The sequence below is a fragment of the Sciurus vulgaris genome (assembly GCF_902686455.1).
Source record: "Sciurus vulgaris genome assembly, chromosome: 9".
Taxonomy (NCBI): Eukaryota; Metazoa; Chordata; class Mammalia; order Rodentia; family Sciuridae; genus Sciurus; species Sciurus vulgaris.
This window is the reverse complement of record NC_136469.1, coordinates 66,424,247-66,444,649: the sequence shown is the minus strand read 5'-3', so window position 1 is coordinate 66,444,649 and position 20,403 is coordinate 66,424,247. Positions and strand designations below refer to the sequence as shown.

The following is a 20,403-nucleotide window of genomic DNA, read 5'->3' as shown; positions in this document are numbered from 1 at the left end:
ATGATTTTGACATGTTTTGGAATAATATGTACTCAGAAAACCTCGCCTTAGAATATCTCTAATTTTATAATGGCCTGCAGTTGTGTTTCAGTTATGCGGTACCCCCATATTCTTTTGTTTTGAGAATTACTTAGCAAGTCCATGTTCAAGTTATTTGTACTTATCATGATTTTATAGATGAATATTTATTTTCAATATTTTCCTTTTCTGTAAAAATATTTTTCTTGACTCTTCCAAAATGAATTAATTACAATCAATTTTCTCTGGAGGACTCCTATTTTTCTGACATCTTTTTTGGAAGTAAGGAATAAGTCTACTTAAGTTACATATATTGTATGGATTTTTCACTATATGGAAATAAGATAATGTTTTCTGATATTTAGAAAACATTTTGAGCATACTCATGGTTATCATCACTGCAAATGAGTCATCCATTTTAAATGATCATTAATCTTTCTACTTGTTTAATGCCTTAAGTTTATTAAAGGAAAGAGAACTTACAACTATAGGTTTTATAGTATGTTATAAAATCCTTGTCCAGAAACTAACAATAAAAATTTTAATTTTACCTTTGGAATAAATAATACATTAACTTGTTTAAGTTTTTGAAAGCATAAATTAAGACCCAATGATTAGTTTTCTGTCAACCTCTGTGGCCAACCACATAATTCCTTGTCTAGATTTGAACAAATCTAACAGGAGGCTCTTTCTCCGCTGCCCATTTTGAAATTCTCCTGTTTCAATCTGCTTTTGCCATGGCATTTAATTTGTCACTTCTGTAAATACCATCGAGTGTATTTATTTCTTAACACAATACCACAAACTGGATGGCTTTGGGTAATAGATTTATTGTCTCACAGTTTGGGGGGCTAGAAGTGCAGACGCTAAGGTGTCAGTAGGGTTTCAGTTTCTCTTCAGCCTTCTTTGCCTCTTGGTGGCTTCACTGGTTGGTGGTCAATCTTTCATGCTCTTCAGCTTTCAGCTGTATCACCCCAGTCGCTGCTGTTGCCATCACAGGGTCTTCTCCCTGTGTGTATCCACATTTCACTCTTCATACCAGGTCACCAGTCATGTTGGATTAGGGCCCACCCTAATTGTCTCAGCTTGCTACAACTGCAAAGGCATTATTTATAAATGTCACATTCACCAGAGCTGGGACATTGGAGTTCAACATTTATTTTTTAAAGGAACACAATCCAGTCCACACCACTGAGCAATAGAAAGTAACTCCAGGGCTGGAGTTGTAGCTCAGTGATAGGGTGCTTGCCTAGCACGTCTGAGGCCCTGGGTTCGATCCCCAGCATCACATAAAGATAAATAAAATAAAGGCATTGTGCCCATCTACAACTAATAAAAATATATTTAAAAAAGAAAGTAACTCCAAAGCTTCAGTGATGTTTTGAAAATGATATCTTATAGTAAAACTTTGTGTTCTAGAGTTTAATTGTAAATATTACATTTATCTAAAGCTCTATGTAATGCATTACTATATCTTAAAATGGTAGTCTACCATAAATATTGATGTCCTTGTCATAATTGAGTAACAAATTATTTAAAATTTCATTCAGATTAAGCTAAACTCATCTGTGATCTCACTATTTCTGTCTGGCACAATTAATTTGAGAAAGAAGCACATTTTAATATTGTATTTTCTCTTAGTTCATGATGGGCATAGTCAAGCAGCAATTAGTTTATGTGATTCATTTTATTACATTTAATAGAAATTAACCAGAATTACAGCTCAAGTCTGTCCACAGGGAATAAATCACAGCAAATGAATCCAACAGGAATCAATATGATGATTCATTAGCATGAGCTCTCACTGAGAGTCCCAACCAACTGAAGACACCACACCATATTGTTTTATAAAAACTAAATGTCAATAGTGAAATTAACTTCTGAAAATTACCACAGAAATGTAGTCTGTTTTAATATCAGGACTTAACAAATTTTAAAATTGAAATGAATTTTTTTGCTTTTGTTCTCATCATTTGTTTTAAAGTACCTTTATTTCACATCTCAGAGATCACATCTGCCTGATTCTAGGAAAACAGAAGACTAATACAGTAGTATAGTATATTTTCTATTGAAGAATGGGCAGCATCAGTCAACCTAAAACTCAAAAATTTAAATTCTCATATGATGAGATTTTATATATTTCCCCTTATCTGATTCCTCAGTTTATTCTTTTATAATATTTATACAGATAACGAAGTAATCCAGACTTTGGGGATGGTACCAGAGGATCTCAGAAATTATTTTCTCCCAAATTAACAAGTGAACTGCAACTCCAACAGAGAACTTGTGGAATGAGGCTTTGGATCATCTCTTTAAAACTCCCCTGTTCCTGTTCATGGGCAGAATCACAGTCTCTGGGACAGGAGTCCCCTGTACTTCTCCTGTGCTAGCAAAGCAATAAACTTTCTTTTTGCTTTTTCCTAAAAAAAAAAAAAGAAAATTTCTTCTTATTCAGGTAAACAAGCCCTCCTCCAGGCATAGCTAGAGTTTGGTCTTTTGACCAAATTTTTGTTCATTGATTAAATTTTATTAAGTGCCTACCTTGTACCAGAAACCAGGCTGTGTTAGAAAAGAAAGAATAGATCTTGCCCCAAATGAGATCACAGTAAAATAAACTTACTATACTATGTATAAAATGAAGGAGGAAACTCTTAATGATAACTTGAGTCATAGGAATCTGTTTTGAAGCTGTAATCACAGGCTTCCACTCTATGCAAGGCAGTCTGCCAGTCACTCTGGAAGTTAGCGGGAAGAGCAGAGCAAGGTCTCTGTCTTCAAAGATTCACTCTTTATTTGGAGAGACAAGCCCAAAAGTAAGATGTTAAGTTATAGCATAAGAAATACGCATGATATTAATGATCAATTGCCTTATAAACTAGGAAAGTATAGAATAATTCCTGCTGGGAGTTTAGCTGAGGGGGGTTATCACTTTGGCCAAAAGGAGCTGTGTGGACCACACAGAGGACAAAACCCTTCACCTATACTTTGGAAAAAGTAGAGTTTGAATAAAATTTTAAGCTCATAGTACATGATGCTATTCTGTATTCAAATTCTGTATGTCATTCCCTTCTGAAAGTACAAAATACAATTATAACTCACTTATCTGTTAGCCGAAGCACCATAACAATTATAAGGATCATCTGGTAAAAGCACTATTATCATACCCATTTTAGGATAAGAAATTGTGATGCAGGGACATCCTGCAGCCATCCTTGGTTCACATGGTTCAGAAGTGACAAGCATAGTCAAACTTAGGCTATGACAAATATATCCACAGTTCACACTCTCTCCTCACTTATGGAAACAACCTGATAAAACCGGTCACTGTGTTCAAATTAACATTTTAAATCAGCACCCCCTTTGAATAAATACCACATTGTAATACATGTGGGAGCCATGTGAATCGTAGTGGATTAATTATACAAACTAATTAAAATGCGGTTCACAACTTACTTGCATTGATTTTATATCATAGAAGTCAACCTATCAAATAAATATGAAATTTAAAAAGGGAGATAAACTAAACTAGGTAATAAAAGCACATTCAAATATTCTTATTTTTTGAAATTAAATTAACTCAGGGAAATTATTTGTATATTTAGTCTATAAAATAATTTCCTAGTTTTTAATTAATATTAATTAGTAAGCAATAGATACTTTATTTCATTTATATTTATTATTGATTATAAATATTTTCACAAGTAAAAGAATTATAGTTCATGACCAGGAATATAGAAAACAAATTCCTTATTGCATTTTTAAAATTTTATGACTTCATCTTTCTTCTTAGCTATTTTGTGAGTTGTTCTAACAATTGAAATTCAATTGTGATGTATTTAAATTACATAATGGAAATAGATATTGGATATTTTTTGATTTCTGGAGTTAATTATCTGTGTTATACTCAGGATTATGAAAATATATGGGAGAATGTGCAGAGCCAAGAACGTGTGTACAAGCAAGAAGCGAGCCATTTGCATAAATCAAACAACAGTAATAATATTAATCTTTCAGCAGGCAGCAAAAATTCTTCATGAATTCTTCTCTAGCCATTCAATTAATTTCTCAGTCTTTTGTGTTTCTTCATTTGTTTTTTGTTTTTTTTTTTGTTTTTGCGGTGCTGGGGATCGAACCCAGGGCCTTATGCTTGAGAGGCGAGCACTCTACCAACTGAGCTATATCCCCAGCCCTGTTTGTATGTTTTTTGATAGTGAGGAGCATTCTAAGAAGTATCTCTACTAGCATTCTACCATAACTTGGAGTATTTTCTTGCTCCCTTATTCATCATAAATGTAAGTGTTTGAGAGCAAGAACCATGTGGTGTGTATATAATCCAGAACATCTAGGATAACTTAAACCTGCAAATATGTTTTGGTGAATAATTTCATGGTGCCCATTTTGTAGAGAAAAAATTTGGTATATACATAGCAGTGACCTAAGTAATAAGCCTAGAGAAGATGTTCAGTGGGCTCATATAGGGCAATAGACTATGGTGATATTCATAGTTCCCAAAATTTTTACCACCACTTCTAAGTAGATACACTCTCCATTGTACAGATTAACAAATACAATCTTACTAATTAAATTTGTTGGTAAAAATCCAGGCTTTGTTTTCAAAGTAGAATCAATGATGATAGAGTCCTGGTTTCCAAATTTTCATCTTTATGTTGCATGTCTTTGTTCTCAGTTACTTTAGTAACCATTAGTGTTAAGCCTCAAAACAATGATATTTGTCTACCTAATATAACAGACAGACATCTTCCCTTTTCCCAGTGTAAGAGTACAGAACCACCAGGTGTGGTGGTGCACACCTGTAATCCTAGGGACTCTAGAGACTGACGTAGGATGATACAAAATTCAAAGCCCTAAGCAACTTAGTGAGATTCTGTCTCAAAATAAAAGATAGAAAAGGTGGTAGATGTGACTCAGTGGTTAAATGCCCTGGGTTCAATCCCCAGTACCAAAACTTTAAAAAAAAAAAAAGAGTATAGTGCAATGTTTTTGCTTTAAGAAGATGATAAAGTTCAGTTTCATTGAGATAGCTCATGTCCTCAGAATTTTTAAATTTATTTTTCAATTTATGGAAAGCTCTAGTGTATATATTTGCTAGTGTTTGGATATGCTTTTGGTGCCACCCAAGGCTTGGCTACTGAAATTTAATTCTCATCATGACATAATGGGAAGGTGGAAATTTAATCTATGGCATTTAGAGGTGAGGCCTTTGGAAAGTGGTTGGAATTAGATGATATCATTATGTGGAGCCCCATAATTAAATCCTGGGAGAGAAACTAGAATAGTCACACATACACATGCACACCCACTGCATCATGCTACATGATGTCCTGTGCTGCCTCAGGACTCTGCCAGCAAGAAGGCCATCACCAAATACAGCCCGTAGACATTGCTCCTCCAGAACATGAGTCAAAATAAACCTCTGTTCTTTATAAGCTTACCTAGCCTCAGAGATTTTGTTACAGTAATGAGAAATGGACTAATACAATAATTCAATCATTTTAATAGATTCACATAGTTTTGCAACATTGCCATATAATAATACTAGAACATTTTAATTCTAGAACATTTTAATCACCACAAAACGAAGCTTCATGCCCATTAACAATCACTTTTCATCTCCTCCCACAAGTCCTCCAGCTCTAGACAACCACAAGTCTACTTTGTGTCTTTATAGATTTACCTCATAAGGACTTTTCACATAGTGGAATCATGCAATGTTTTCTTTTTGAGTGACTGTTTTTACTTAACGTAGTAAGAAAATTATGATGCTTTTAAAAATTTTAATTACCATAAATTAAAAACATGCTCTCTTCATATGTATATGTATATATGTGTACATATATATATGCATGCCCACACACATATACTTATGTATACATATATTTATTTATATAATTAATTCTGATGCCACTATCAACAAAGAATTGTTATGCGTTTGTCAAAATATATTATTTTGATCTGTTTCCATATATTTAAATAACATTGTTTATAACATTTTTATGTCATTAAACTCTTCGTTATTCAACCTAATATCAGGCACTGGTAGCATACCTAATGATCAAGTTGTTTACATTTACCTTTGGAATATACTATGTATAGTTTCAGCAGAATATTTGCTAGAATAAGTACATTCAATGGGAGTAATAACAAAGTTATTTTGAATTCCCTCATTATGTCAAGTAGAACCAGATGAAGATGAATGTCATGTCAAATAAAAGTCAGCCTGAGATTAAAACCTCATTATAAATAATCTATAATATGAACAATCCAACTATAAATAATTGTGACTGCATGTTATATAACGTTTTTATCAGATACAGAAAAACAGGCATTAATATCAACATGGACGAAAATTTCAGTCATGAATTAATGATAATGAGTTTATAATTAGATAATATTCTTGGAATCTGTTACATAATGAGGTCTTATGGAACTTTAGTAAAATTCAGTCTCTTAGATGCAATAATAATAATATTAAGATAGCTAACCTTTATTGAGGGCTTACAAATCCCAGGCATGCTCTAAGGCATTACATGCTATCAGTCACTTGGTCCTTACCACAGCACCATGAGACACAGAGAGTAGGAAGCAAATTGTCTAAGGACCCCTGGTGGACATTGGTAGCTATACTACATTTCTTACACCATTTTAAAATCTCTTCATATGAATAATGGACTCACAGATACTTTTTGAATCCTGATTTCAATTAATCCTAGAATGTTAGGGATAAGCACAATAAAATGTTTCTTAAAATTCTAGGCAAATGCTTTCGTGTTTCAGTAGAGTTGGGGTACATTTAAAATCTTTTTTGTATGTCCCAGTATTGTTCAATCACATAGAAAATGCATGACTAAGAGAGAGTGCTAACCTTGAATCAGAACGCCATAGAGTGCAGAGATGTGGTGACAGTCGAGATTCCACTAACCCACAAAGTTATGGGTCAACTAACACAAATTACAGTCTTTCCAGAGGAACAGTTTCACACTTAGCAGCAAGTGCTCCCACTCAAAGATTGTCCTTATTCAATGTCTTGTATCACCAAGCAAATAGAAGGACATGCACATCTCTTAATAAATCTGATTTATGGTGTGTATATATATATATTATATATAATGTATATCTATGTGTGTATATATATATTAAAGTAGAACATTAACTAATATATAGTAATCCATATATTGTGCTATGAAAATGAAATGTTAAAACCAAATTCAGTCTATTTGCCTATTGAGTCAAATTGACTATGTCTTTCTCACTTAACACATAAATTCTCAGAGAACATCTGTAATACATTATAAACACTATAAAGACCAAAAATTTGAGATCACTTTGATATTAATCTTAAAAATAACAACTGATGAGATCCAATGTTTTAGAAATAATTTTGCCAGGTGCTATTGGAGCAACTGTATAAGTTCACTAGAAGAATTATTTTCCAAATATTTAGGCTTAACCAGGATTAACAATTCAGTAATTGGAAAAAGAGTCATTGGTAATGAAAAATATTTATCTGTCAATCCCATTTCCTAATATTAAACTGCAGGTGATTTTGGTTAAAGTACTCCTTTCTCTATTATGCATTGCTTATGACAAGGAAAAATCTGAAAATCTTAATTTGCAATTTATATATAAATATACATGGGTGTACGGGAGTGTATGCTCACTAAAGCCTTAAAATAAGTAACACACATATAGTACGTTTTAAGAATAGACCTTCCTAGGCATAATGCAATGGGTTCTCTTTTGATTAACCAATGTAGAATTTTTCTATGCATATTTTAGCCTATAAGAGCTGCAAAGTAGGCATATTATGAACTAGAGTGACATGTTAGTTCAGTTGTATATTGCAATCAACTCCTAGGTAATTGCAGGGAAATAATAAGAATATGATTAAGTAACTTAAGTTTATTAGTTTTAAATGGATTCATGAAGGCAAGATTTTGATAAGATTTAAACAAAATGCAGGAATTGGAGTAAAATCTTTGATTAATTTGGGGAATGAAAATATATTAAATATTAAAATAAAGTTGATGAATAACAGATAATACACCAACACATAAATTGGTTCTCTTGTAAATTAAAAATATTTCTATATCCAAGAATAACATAAATGTACTATTACTTTAGTAAAACAAGTTTAGGAATATTATTGATCACAGTTTTCTAGTTCTTTCAATAAAAGATATTTATGCCCTGGAGAGAGAGAGACACTCTTTCCTATCTCCATTTATGCTTCTTTACATACCATGATATTTGGGTAGAAGATAAAAAATAAGAATATATAAGAAGGCAGTTAAATTTGGATCCTGCACTCTCCTAAGAAAGGAGAAATAGTCATAGTTGACCTTAATGCAATGGCATCTATGCATAACACATTTTTCTTGTTGCTTTAAATGCACTTAACTCCTAAGTCAATATCACTAAAGAAAAACCAATTTTGTAGCAGCTTTAATAATGGATTAATACTATTCTGTCTCAATTATTTATTAACTCACAAACAGTAAGGAATTCATGTATGTGTCAGTAAATTGGGTTTTCAGCTGAACAAGTACAGAAAGATTAACAGCATTAGAACTTAAAAACTGAAATAGCCATACCAATGTGAAATGTGAAGGTAGATATAACTTACTTTGTAAGGTAAACTATTATAATTTTAGTAACTTCCTTATATTTAGTGAATATTGAACATTGAACACTACTCATTTTATTACTACTATTAAATATCAATACTATTTTAATTATTTAAAATTCTAAATTCTATTTTACATGACTTAAAAACATAATATACACTTAGAAAGATGTTTGCTGTTTTTTTTTTTTTTTTTTTTTTTTTTTTTGTGGTGTTGAGGATTGAACAACCCAGGGCCTTGTGCTTGCAAGGCAAGCACTCTACCCACTGAGCTATATCCCCAGCCCTGATGTTTTGATTTACTGTGTTGACTGACAACTAGCTCTTAAGATGTATGCTAGCTAATATATTGAATGAATGAATTAAAACACTTCTGTAACTTGTGAAAATTTTTATTCTCATATACTTTTTCTTTTTAGGCTGTTTTAAAGAATTTAGTTATAACAGGATGCAGCTAGCAGCTGGCCTTCTATACCTTAACATATTGAATTGACCATCACAACTTTGTATGAAAATCAGTTCAAAAAGGGAGTTGTAATTCACTATCATAATCTGTAATGACTACAACATCCGTAGTCTACTTGTATGTATCATTACTTATCAATGAAAAAATACCTGTCATATATTTTATCATTTATTCTATATGACCATAATATCAGCATCACTACTTGTCTCAAACTAGAGGCGATTGGACCTTTTCTCTCATCTTCCTTTTCGTTTTGTATTGTGAAGGAATTTCTATGAACTCATTTACAGAGCAAATGCTTCATGTAATCAGTAATTAGACTATTGTTAGTAACAACTCACTTGCCATCAGTTTTGAAACTAATCATAACAGTAGTGTAGCAAGAGGATTGAGCTCTTCTCTGATGTACGCATCTAGGTTACAAATTATTGTTAGCAAAATTGGATAATGTCAAGAGAACACAAAGTTAATATCTAAAATGGGTTGTAGAGTGTTCTGATTGCAGGAAATCAAACTCCTTCTCCTTGCTTCTCTTCTCTCCCAGGTGCAGGTATCTACAAGCTCACGAAAAGAAAATATACATACAGACACACACACACACACACACACACACACACACATGATGTTTGTGTCTTTACTCATTGAACTTCATATCAATGCTGTCATCAATCAAGTTTTCACCAGCTAATAAACTACTTTATTAAATTATTAAATATTACACATAAAGCACAGTGTATCATCTTTTCAGATACTATAATTTAATTCTTCCACACAGAGTGTCGTTCATTTAGAAGACAATAAGAACATTTCACCTTCATCATGATAATTAATTAGTGATCTGATCAAGTATAAATGAAAATTAACTGATGCCTAATCTCTCTAGAGTCATAAAAAATAAACCTGTATAAAAATACAAATGTGCAAAGCATGAGAAAAACAGGGGATTCTTTATTGAATAAAAGAATATACTGCAGATTTAAGTTTTCTTTTATGGGTAGCATAAGGTACATATGTCAGACATTTCTACCTATAATTATTAATTTATAGGTAGTGAGTTGCAGAGGTAGAAGCACACATAAACCTCGAACTCGAAACTAAAAATTACATTGTGCATGTTCTAAACAATCTTGTATTATGTGAATATTGTCAACACTTGCTTATGTATGTACACATTTTCATGATGAATTTTAATTTTAGTTGTGGAGTTTATTGCACTAAGAATAGAATACATTTCTGGCACGCTATTCCCATTTCCTGACTTGCCTATGCTCAGAGACTACAAGGCAATTTAGTATTACCAAAGCAAAACAATTACAAAAGTGCAAAATCTGCCATTTGGTATTATCTCTTCAGTTCTTTGTATGTTAGCAGAGAAAATTGAATTGATGTCTTTTGCTGACTCATCCAGAATTGTAGCTTCAGAACAGCCGAGTGATTTCATGGGTATATTGGCCAATTGGCAAGAATGTTTCATAGTAAATAGTCTCACCATTTGTTATTTTTTGGTTGTTCATACTCTTAATTTGTGAAATCATAAACTCTTATATTAAAGTGGGAATCTCTATTATGTCACTTATTTTACTCATAAAAAAACTTTGACTTGCAGATTATCATCTTGCAGATTATCATCTATATCTGACTAAGTATATAATTCATAAAAAGTAAATCTAAGAGCAGAACTCAGTTCTTCCCATCCTTATGCAGTTTATAGAACCATCATCAGTAAATATTTGTAGCATGACTAATATGTGCCAGGTTCTGGAAAAGTTAGCTATCACTGCAAGAATCAGAAAGCTAAAAAAAGAAAGCCGAGCACAGTGGCACACACCTGTAATACCAGAAGCTCAGGAGGCTAAGGCAGGAGGATCAAAGGTTTGAAACCAGCCTTAGCAATTTAGTGAGACTGTAAGCAACCTATTGAGACCCTGTTTCAAAATTTTAAAAAAATAAGTTTAAAAAGGGCTGTGGATGTGGCTAAGTGATTAAATGCTCCTGGGTTCACTCTGTGGTACCAAAAAAAAAAAAAAAAAAAGAAAAAGAAAAAGAAAAAAATGTTTACAAATGCAAACAGAGGGTAATTATATATTGAAATATATACAATGAGGGAAATAAACAAGGTGGTCTGTAAAAATTGTAATTGACAGGAGAGGGTGGTGATGCTGATCTACATAGAATAATGGGAGAAGTTTTCCCTGAGAATGTGACATTTGATGTGAAAACCAAGAAGCCAGGAGTCAACCATGAAAAGAACTTGGAGCTGAGCGTTATACACAGTAGGAATAGGAAAGGCAATGGTTCAAGATTGAGGAAAAAGATGGTAATTTCTGGTAATAGAAATTTTAACTGGTATAGTGTAATGGGAGCATGGTATGAGGTGAAAATGCACAGGTAGGAAGGATCCCGGTATTTGAAGCCCTTTATACCATGGTAAAAATTTTGGATTTTCTTTTAAGTGAAATGGGAATCCTCTGAAGAGACTTAAGCGCTCATTATCCAATGTACCTTTTATAGAGAACATTTTGACCTCAGTGTGAGAAACCAATTTCAAGGAAGCAGAAGCAAAAACCATTGCTGCAGTTCAGGTGTTAAATTATTATCATTTGGACTGAAGTATTGTCAGTGGAATGGACACACCCAACATGTATGTTGGAATGAATTTGCTCATGGGTTCCGTATGGAGAGGAAGAAAAAGGAAAATATCAGTGATGAGTCCCACATTTTTAGAGCAATTCAATTGTTAATAAACTGGAAAAAACAAGGAGAGAAACAGAATTAGGACTAGTAAGTGCAAAAGAATTATTTTCATAGTATGTGAAGTTTGAGATGCTAGGTCAAGGGGAGATTTCAAGTGATCAGCTGGAAACTCAAAGAAAGAAGGACACCTTGGCAATGGCTACAAATTTGGTAGTATTGTTAGACACAGGACTAAATAAGTTCATCTAAGGAAAGTATATAAGGAGGAAAAGAGAGTTCAGGAAATCTATAGGCACTTGGCAACTGGACACTGTGTACCTATGGGAAGAGCATACAGCAAAGGAAAGCACAGCAGCATGGGAACAATAGAGAGGAATAGGTACCAAAACAAGAGAGGTGAAGTAATGCAAACTCTGCTGAGAACTAGAAAACTTCTGTTAAGTCTTTTATTTTTCCAAATGAATTTTAGGACTCTGTTTTCTAGTTCTGTGAATAATGTCATTGGTATTTTGATGGGGACTATACTGAATCACTATGTTGTTTTTGGTAGTTCAGCCATTTTAACAAGCTTAATTCCACCTACACTTGGTGGGATTATAAATTAGTACAACCTCTTTGGAAATCAGCATGGAGATTCCTCAAAAGACTAGAAATGGAACCACCATATGACCCAGCTGTACCACTCCTTGGTATTTACCCTAAAGAATTCAATTCATCGTATTATAGCAATAGGTGCCTATCCATGTTTATGGTAGCACAATTTACAATAGCTGCACTATGGAACCAGTGTAGGTGTCATCAATGGATGAATCAATGAAGAAAATGTGGTGTATATACATAAATGAGTTTTACTCAGCCACAAAGAAGAATGAAATTATGTCATTTGTAAGAAAATGGATGGAACTAGACACTATTATGTTAAGCGAAATAGGTCAAACTCAGAAGGTCAAGGGTTGTATGTTTTCTCTCATATGTGTGCAAGCTAGAGGGGAAAAAGAAAAGAAAGATAGAGGGAGCTAGTAGCGTAGAGGAAAGGTACCAGGAGGAGGAAGGAGTGGAGGGAAAGGGGAAATGCTGGGGAATGATATTGGTCCAATTATTTTGTGATACTGTGGGAATTTATGAATATATAAAACAAGTCCCACCATTACATACAACTATAATGTACTAATAAAATTATGGGAAAGATAAAATAATATTTAAAGAAAAAAACTTCTAGAATTAAATGGGTTTGGGTTGTTTGAAAGAAATAATACATTTTTTAAAATATGCCAGTGACTTCACTGGTATTATAGGCTTGAGGTTTTATTCTTTACTAAATAAAAATTTATAATAGTTCAGTTCATTCTCATTTTCTCTGTGTATCTAGTCAAATATACTTTTTTCTAAGGCCATGATTATCAAAAATTGCCTTGCTCAATTTGAGGACATTAGCATAAAACTATCATGAAACAGACTGAGTTCTGATAGTCCTCATTTCGTATTGCCAGATGCTCTGGATGTTTTTCTTCATTGACTTTCTCCTCACTGTCCTGGAGCAGTTATGCCTGGATACATTTTAACTACCAATTGATTCCCAACCCCTATCCCTTTATTTCTGTTCACTCTCCTGAAGAGCCCTAAAACCTGGAGTTCTTATTCATTGTTCTTGTTCATTGTCGTAATTCTACTTTCCCCACAGTATATGGAACATAGTAAGCCCTCAAAAAATATTTGGTGAAGTACCTGATTTCCATTCCTATTGTTGTTCTATTCTTTCTTTGCTTCTCTCAGATTATCCTGTTTAAAGAGCTCCGGTGGTCCCATCTGGGCTTCAGGAGCCCCCTCTGGCTTGTTTCATTTCCTTAGCAGGGATAAACAAATTATGGATGCTTTGTGTAGAAGATTAAATGTAAATAGAAAGCACATAGGGCCCATGGATTAGTAAGACAGTAGAGATTTATTAAAGAGCACAACCCACTATCTCATCATTCAAGTGTTATTGTGCTTCTTTCTAAATCACATTTCAAAATCATATAAATTATAGCCATTCTGTCCAACATCATAACTACCAGTCACGTGTAGTTATTGGACACTTGAAATGTGGTTTGAACAAAATGTGATGTGTCACAGTATAAAATAGATGATGATAATAAAATACATAACTTTCAAAGAATCTAAAATCTTATTACTGGTTATATATTGATTATATACTCCAATGGTAATATTTTAGACATATTGAACAAACAAAATTATTTAAATTCATTGCGTCTTTTAAAACATTGCTTAGTGTGGATACTAGAAAACTTAAAATACATAAGTGCCCATTACATTTTCTTGGAAAAGACTGTTCTATGCTATTGATACTCAAAGCAAAGTCCTCAGACCATGACTTAGGAATTACCTATGATATTGTTATACATGCAGAATCTTAGTCCCTTCCCCAAGCCTATGAATAAAAATCCACTTTTATAAAAGATCCCTGGGTAATTCGTATGCATGCTGAAGTTTGAGAAATTCTGCTCTATATATTGTTGCTGTCTTCAAAGTGCAAGGTGTGATTTTGCCATTGAATAATGACATAGCCAACCTCATTTCCTGTGTAATTCAGACTGAAATCTAAAAACTGCAAATCCTACAGTGATGCACAGAAAGGTTAATATCAAATGTGAACCCAGTTTGAGTGCTGTAGTTCTGCATTTTCCACTACAAGGGTTGGTGTGCCGTACTTTGGAATTAGTGCAGCATAAGCCAGCTCACACTGCTTCTGCATTTTGTTACCTAGACAGATTTGCATTTAACAAGTTTAGCTCTACTGGCACTTACAGAAAAGTCATTGCCAGAATTCCTGAGAAACTTAGTTTCTCATACAATGCTTACAGTGGTCATCAGGAATGGTAGCAGACAAATCCCCTTTATGGAGTTAATCGGCTTTATCACAACAGTGTAATTTAAAAGAGCTTTATCTACCAGGAATCTGCATTTATTTGTTGGGGTTGTGATTTTTCCAGGTTATGTTATTCTCTTACCAATATTTACTTTAAATATATTGTGTTGACTTTGGTATAAATGTCATTTTTCTGAGCATATTAATTACAATTACTCTCGTGATAAAATCTAGAATTCATTTTTTCTTTACTATTTGATTTACATTTTGTTCGTTCTTGTAGCTCTTAAAATGTTTAGATAGGTTTGGGAGAATAGCACAGTTTGAAGATATTAAGTTGTATGTGTACATAGTCATGTCATCTAAACATCTGCAATTAGTAAAGTTCAGAAAATCTTCAAGAGTCTTCTAATTGATAAATTATTTAATTGGTATAATATTGCTGTCGCCTTAAAAAACTGAAGATAATTTTGATTATTATATAGATCATATTTTTCTATATACAATCATGTAGTACTTACCAGAATTTAGATACCTCCCTCTATTCAAATTGAATTATAAGGGAAAAAAGAAGTTATTGACACCATTCATAGAGCATGCATCTATTATATATTTGTTATTCTGCAGCAGAGATTTGCATTTATCAAATACCCTCTTTAGGAATCAGAACTAGATTTTAGGAGTCAGAATTTTGTTTTCACAATACCTAATGTGCAAATAACATCAAACTCATAGAAATAAAAATTTCTTAATAATATTATTACTCTTTATAAATATTATATCAGTGATATAAACACTAAAAATCATTAGAACTACATGCAGATATATTATAAATTTAATCAAAGCATTACTGAGAAATAACATATAATAAAAGTGAGGTAATCAAGCCCCAGATGTATAGGTAGTTATCCAGGTTGTATTTACTCAAAACAGGACGCTGTTCCCACATTATTTTACTGATTTTTCATAACAAGTTTCTAAGTTAGATATCTTCATTACTACATTAAATTGAATTTTAGAGAAGTCAAGTAAATTCCCTAAGGTCACACAACAAATTGATACAGAAGGTATAATATATGTCTGTCTGATTCCAAAAGTTATGATTGATTCATTATTAATACCTCAAAAAAGTCAAGACTTATATAAAAAAATGACAGCACTTTTTAATCCTTCAGGTGTGCAGGTGTTAATTCAGCAAGATTTCCTGGTGGTTTGATATGTACCTGTGTGTATGAATGTCTTGTTATTGACAGTCCCAGTGGTTCAGTAATTACTAAATTCATTTTGGATGAAGTGTTAAAAATCATTGCCAATGTCATTAATGTAAACATTTTGTGACATAACAACCATGGGATCTTACACATGTTCAAGTTAATGTCTATGTTCAAGTTAATTATTGATAATTATCTAACTGTAACAGTAGAATAATTGTGCACTCAACTAATTCTTATAATTATTACTAGAATTGTCTCATGTTTAAGCTCATAAACATACAAAGAATCAATAGTTCAAAAGTTTTAATCAAGGGCAGAAAGATTAGATCCTCAGCTAACCCTCACTCCCAAGGCCTTTTTCTCTTTATATTGTATCTTTATGGATTAAAAGTTAATGTGGTTTCAGTGCCTGCATCAGCAACAAATCACATATAGTGAGCAGAAGCTAAATTTATAGGAACAATTAATGTTGCTTGTATTTGTTACATAAATACATATCATGATACCCAAGAGTTCTCAAGAGACATGATCTTAATAATTCAGGAAAATCTTGGGAATGCATTTTTTAAAAACACAGCTAATCAATACACTATAGAGACTAATAAAATGAATAACTGTTTTCATCATTCCAACTTGAACACATTGTTAAACTGTGAAAACTCACATCTGTGCATATCAACAACTGTAAACGATTTTAAATGTTGCAGTATGGTAGTAAGCCCTGCTGTTTTTGCCCAGTCCAAGCAATGCTGACACATGGAAGGTTTAGTTTATTTCAGATTTTGCAGAGAAGTATTATCACAGTTTAAAGTACTGTTAAAAAAGGTGAGTCAGGAATCAGCACCTATATGTGATAAGTAGGAGTCTCACTTTCACTTCCCTCCCACCTTTCCCCCTGTTGGATGATAAGGAACTGTGAAATGATCAAAATGAGTGGAAGAAAACAGAATGTGGCTAATTACCAAACTAGAGAGATGGTCTTAAATTCAAATTTTTCTACAAAAACATCAACTCTTTTTAAAATTAAATTTATTTTTTTCAGTGGTACATGAAAACATAAAAATTATACAAATTAATTGGGTACCATGTGGTGATTTAGTACATGTATACATCATGCAATGTTTAAATTAAGCTAAGCATATCTGTCTCCTCTGATATTTATCTTTTCTGTATGATGAAAACTTCAAAATCCTTTCTGGAACTCTTTGAAATGAACAACACATTCCTGCTATTGATAGTCACCCTTCTTTACCATAGAAGACCAAAATATTTTGCTCCTATAGAGCTATATCTTAATACCCATCCACTCTTGATACTTGTAATAAATATATGATATTACAAAGTATATGATAATCCCAGTTGAATAAATGTGGTAGTAATGTGAAGATTACCTGTACATTGCTTATAATGCTTTTAGATTGAAATCTAAATCTAAATAAAAATAATACTTTTAACTTGAAATCAACATTTGAAATCAATATTTTAAGATGATTTCAAATTAATCTATGGAAATGCTATTTTAATACTCACCTAATATTTGAGGGAGTTAAAATTACCCAAATTCTACTGAGTAACCTATGTGCAAAAGAAAAAAAAGAAAAAAATTCAGGATCTTTGTTGACTTTTCCCATTTCATTCATTCCCACCTCTGATTTAGGACTTACTGCGCTGCTTCTGCTCTCTTCTGGTTCCCTTATCCTCTGAGCCATAGTTGTTTCTCATCAGCTTTAACCTGGTTTCTTTTTTTGTTTTGTTTTGTTTTTGTTTTTTGTTGTTGTTTTTGTTATTGTTTTGTTCTGTTTTGTTTGCCATAGTCTTCCTAATGCTTTCCATTTTCTTTGCTTGTTATATCCTCCACAAGGCCTCCATGGTCATTCAGATTTCATTTATTATAAGGTTTCTATTTGATAGTTCTTTGGTCAAAGTCTTAGGTATTGAAAGAAAGTAATAATAGGTGTTGACCAGAGCTAGGTAAAAGCTTGCAGATAATTGCAGAACAAATGCCTTCAGTTTTCTACTTATCAAAGACTCTTTAATTAGAACATATTAACAAGAACTCATTATTCATTAGAAGATACAGACATTATAGTCACATCCTCTCTGAAGACTTCCACGCAGAGAGGAAGCACACATCATCAATGCCCAGGACCCAGAGGCTGTGGCCCACTGTGGGTCAACCTCTCCTGTGAGAGAGACTCTGAAAAGGGAATGTCCTTCCTGAGAAAAGAAAAAGTGGTTCAGGGAGTTGTTTTTTGGTTTGATTGTGTTTGTTTTGTTTTGTTTTGTTTTGTTTTGTTTTATCCAGGAGTAGAGATAGAAGAATATGGGAGTTGAATAAAGAAAGTTGTCATACAAAATAAAGCCTGGTTAGCATGGGGAACGTGGGATAATAAAGAGAATTTAGGGTATTTCTCCCCTTAGTTTTGATTTTTGTAAAGATAACTTCTATATGAATTATAGAAGTAGAAGGAAATATTGTTGTAGATTATATATGGGATAGTTTCTATATCTGAGGCAGAAAACATCTATAATACATTTTCATTAAAGCAGCTCTCAATTCACCATCTGCTTAATCCCTCCGTCCTCATGCAGATGACTTATGAGCAGTTTTCAAAGAATGAAAGAAAAGTAAAAATGTAACACAACCAAGGCATGCAGGGCGAAGTAGGTAAAATTGATTTTTATATTTGCTTGGGGACATTGATCACTTCTCTGAATCTGGTTTGCATTGATGAGTGTTGATGGACGATAGATTAAATGTCATATCTAAACTCCGATTTTTAAATTTCTTATCCTCAAGGGGAACATAATCTAAAGAACAAAGGATCACATTTATAATCCATGCAAATATCAAAATGGAATTTGACATATCAGAAAGCGAGAAAGTCTAGGAAAAATACTATTTACATTAATGAAGCACTTTCAGTAGAAAGTCTTTTTAGTGTTATTCAGATAATAAGTCAAAAAGAAGTAAAAGATATCTATTAAGGGTCTACATTATACCTATCTTTCTGGGTACTGATATCTAACAGCTAGAAGTCTCTACACTCAAGTAGTTCAAAAGTCCAATGTGACCTTAGCTCTGCAGATACTATGAGGTTATACCCAAACTTGCTCATCATTAACCAGGATGTACACAGTTCCAATTCTGATGAAAAGGAATATCATAGTAAAGCCTTCTGTGTCAGGATTCAGAGACATCAATATTTGAGCTTGGTGTGTTCAAATGATGAAATTTACTAGGCATGTTTCCTTGGGAAAATTACTAACTTCCCTTGCCCATGGTTTGTTCACTGGAAAAATGAGGAAAATATTTGACCATATCTCAAAAATTTATAGTGAGAACCAAGTGAGATAATAGAGGTTCCATACAGGACACCTAAATGAATAGTCATTACTAAATTGGCTGCATTCATGATGATGGAACAACTGTGCTGTGTGTGCAAGGCAAAAAGCAATATGGACCAATCTTTTTCCAATAAAGAATAAACAAGCTATCTCATAGAAAAATGTACATAGACAAATATAATTCATTTTTGCAATGACATCAGCTATCCTAGCTTTCAGTCTTCTTGGAGTAATAATTCAAGCCCTGTGAGGAATTCACGTTAGTGACAGTCTCACTGAATTTTCTGTTCATCCTCACAGACTAATGAAATTCCATGGTAGCCCAGGAAGAGTGCAGTAGGGAATAAGTGAGTTCCGCATAACTCAGAAAGGAAAATAAGTACCTCTAATAGAAAAAGAAGGACCAATGTATGTACATTTATTTAAACAGACTTATTAATAAAGTAAACTATCATACTGTATTTTGGTTCATTATGAAGAAAAATTCATAACTTTCTTTGAATAAGTAGAGACATTAGAGGTCATGTTATTAAGGTTTTTGCTCAAAGTCTTGTTTGAGATATCAGTGGATAAATCCAGTCTGCCCCATCTCAGGCCATAGCAACTTTTTTCAAGTCCAGTTTTGTTTTCTTCTAGTCACAACGTCTGAACAAGTTGTCCCTTATCATTGACAACAACATAAACAGTGCTATGAAAGAAAAGCCTTTCTCCATCTCTTTCATTGTGCTCTTCCAGTAGAGACTAATCAGACACTGTAGATTTAAAGAGAGGGCAAGTTAGAAACCAAAAACTTGACTCATTTCTACTTAATTTATCTATGAAGGCACTATTTGTACAGTTAAATTATAAAAGGCTATAATCAAAATGAAGGTGCAAGAAATTAGAAAAAGAAAACATTATCATTATACGACACCACTGTAATAATTGTTGCAGATAAGATATAACAGTGAATACCTAAATCAGTGGGGAAATGTTTATGGAGAAATGGAATATCATGATACTATTACAGCCTCAAAATTTCCTCCCCTTCATATATTTGTCAATTATAAAGAGGAAAATAGAATTGTGACTGCAAAGACCCATGCCAGTTTGTCAAAATTAATACCACTCGTAATAAGACATTGATATTTCATACCCCTGGCATCATGCAGAG

General features: G+C 32.9%; 1 protein-coding gene across 5 annotated transcripts in view; it reads left to right on the top strand.

Annotated features, from left to right (window-relative positions):
• The window catches only part of GRID2 (glutamate ionotropic receptor delta type subunit 2), a 1,449,748-nt gene that overhangs the window by 618,150 nt on the left and 811,195 nt on the right, over positions 1-20,403 (top strand). The window lies entirely within an intron of this gene.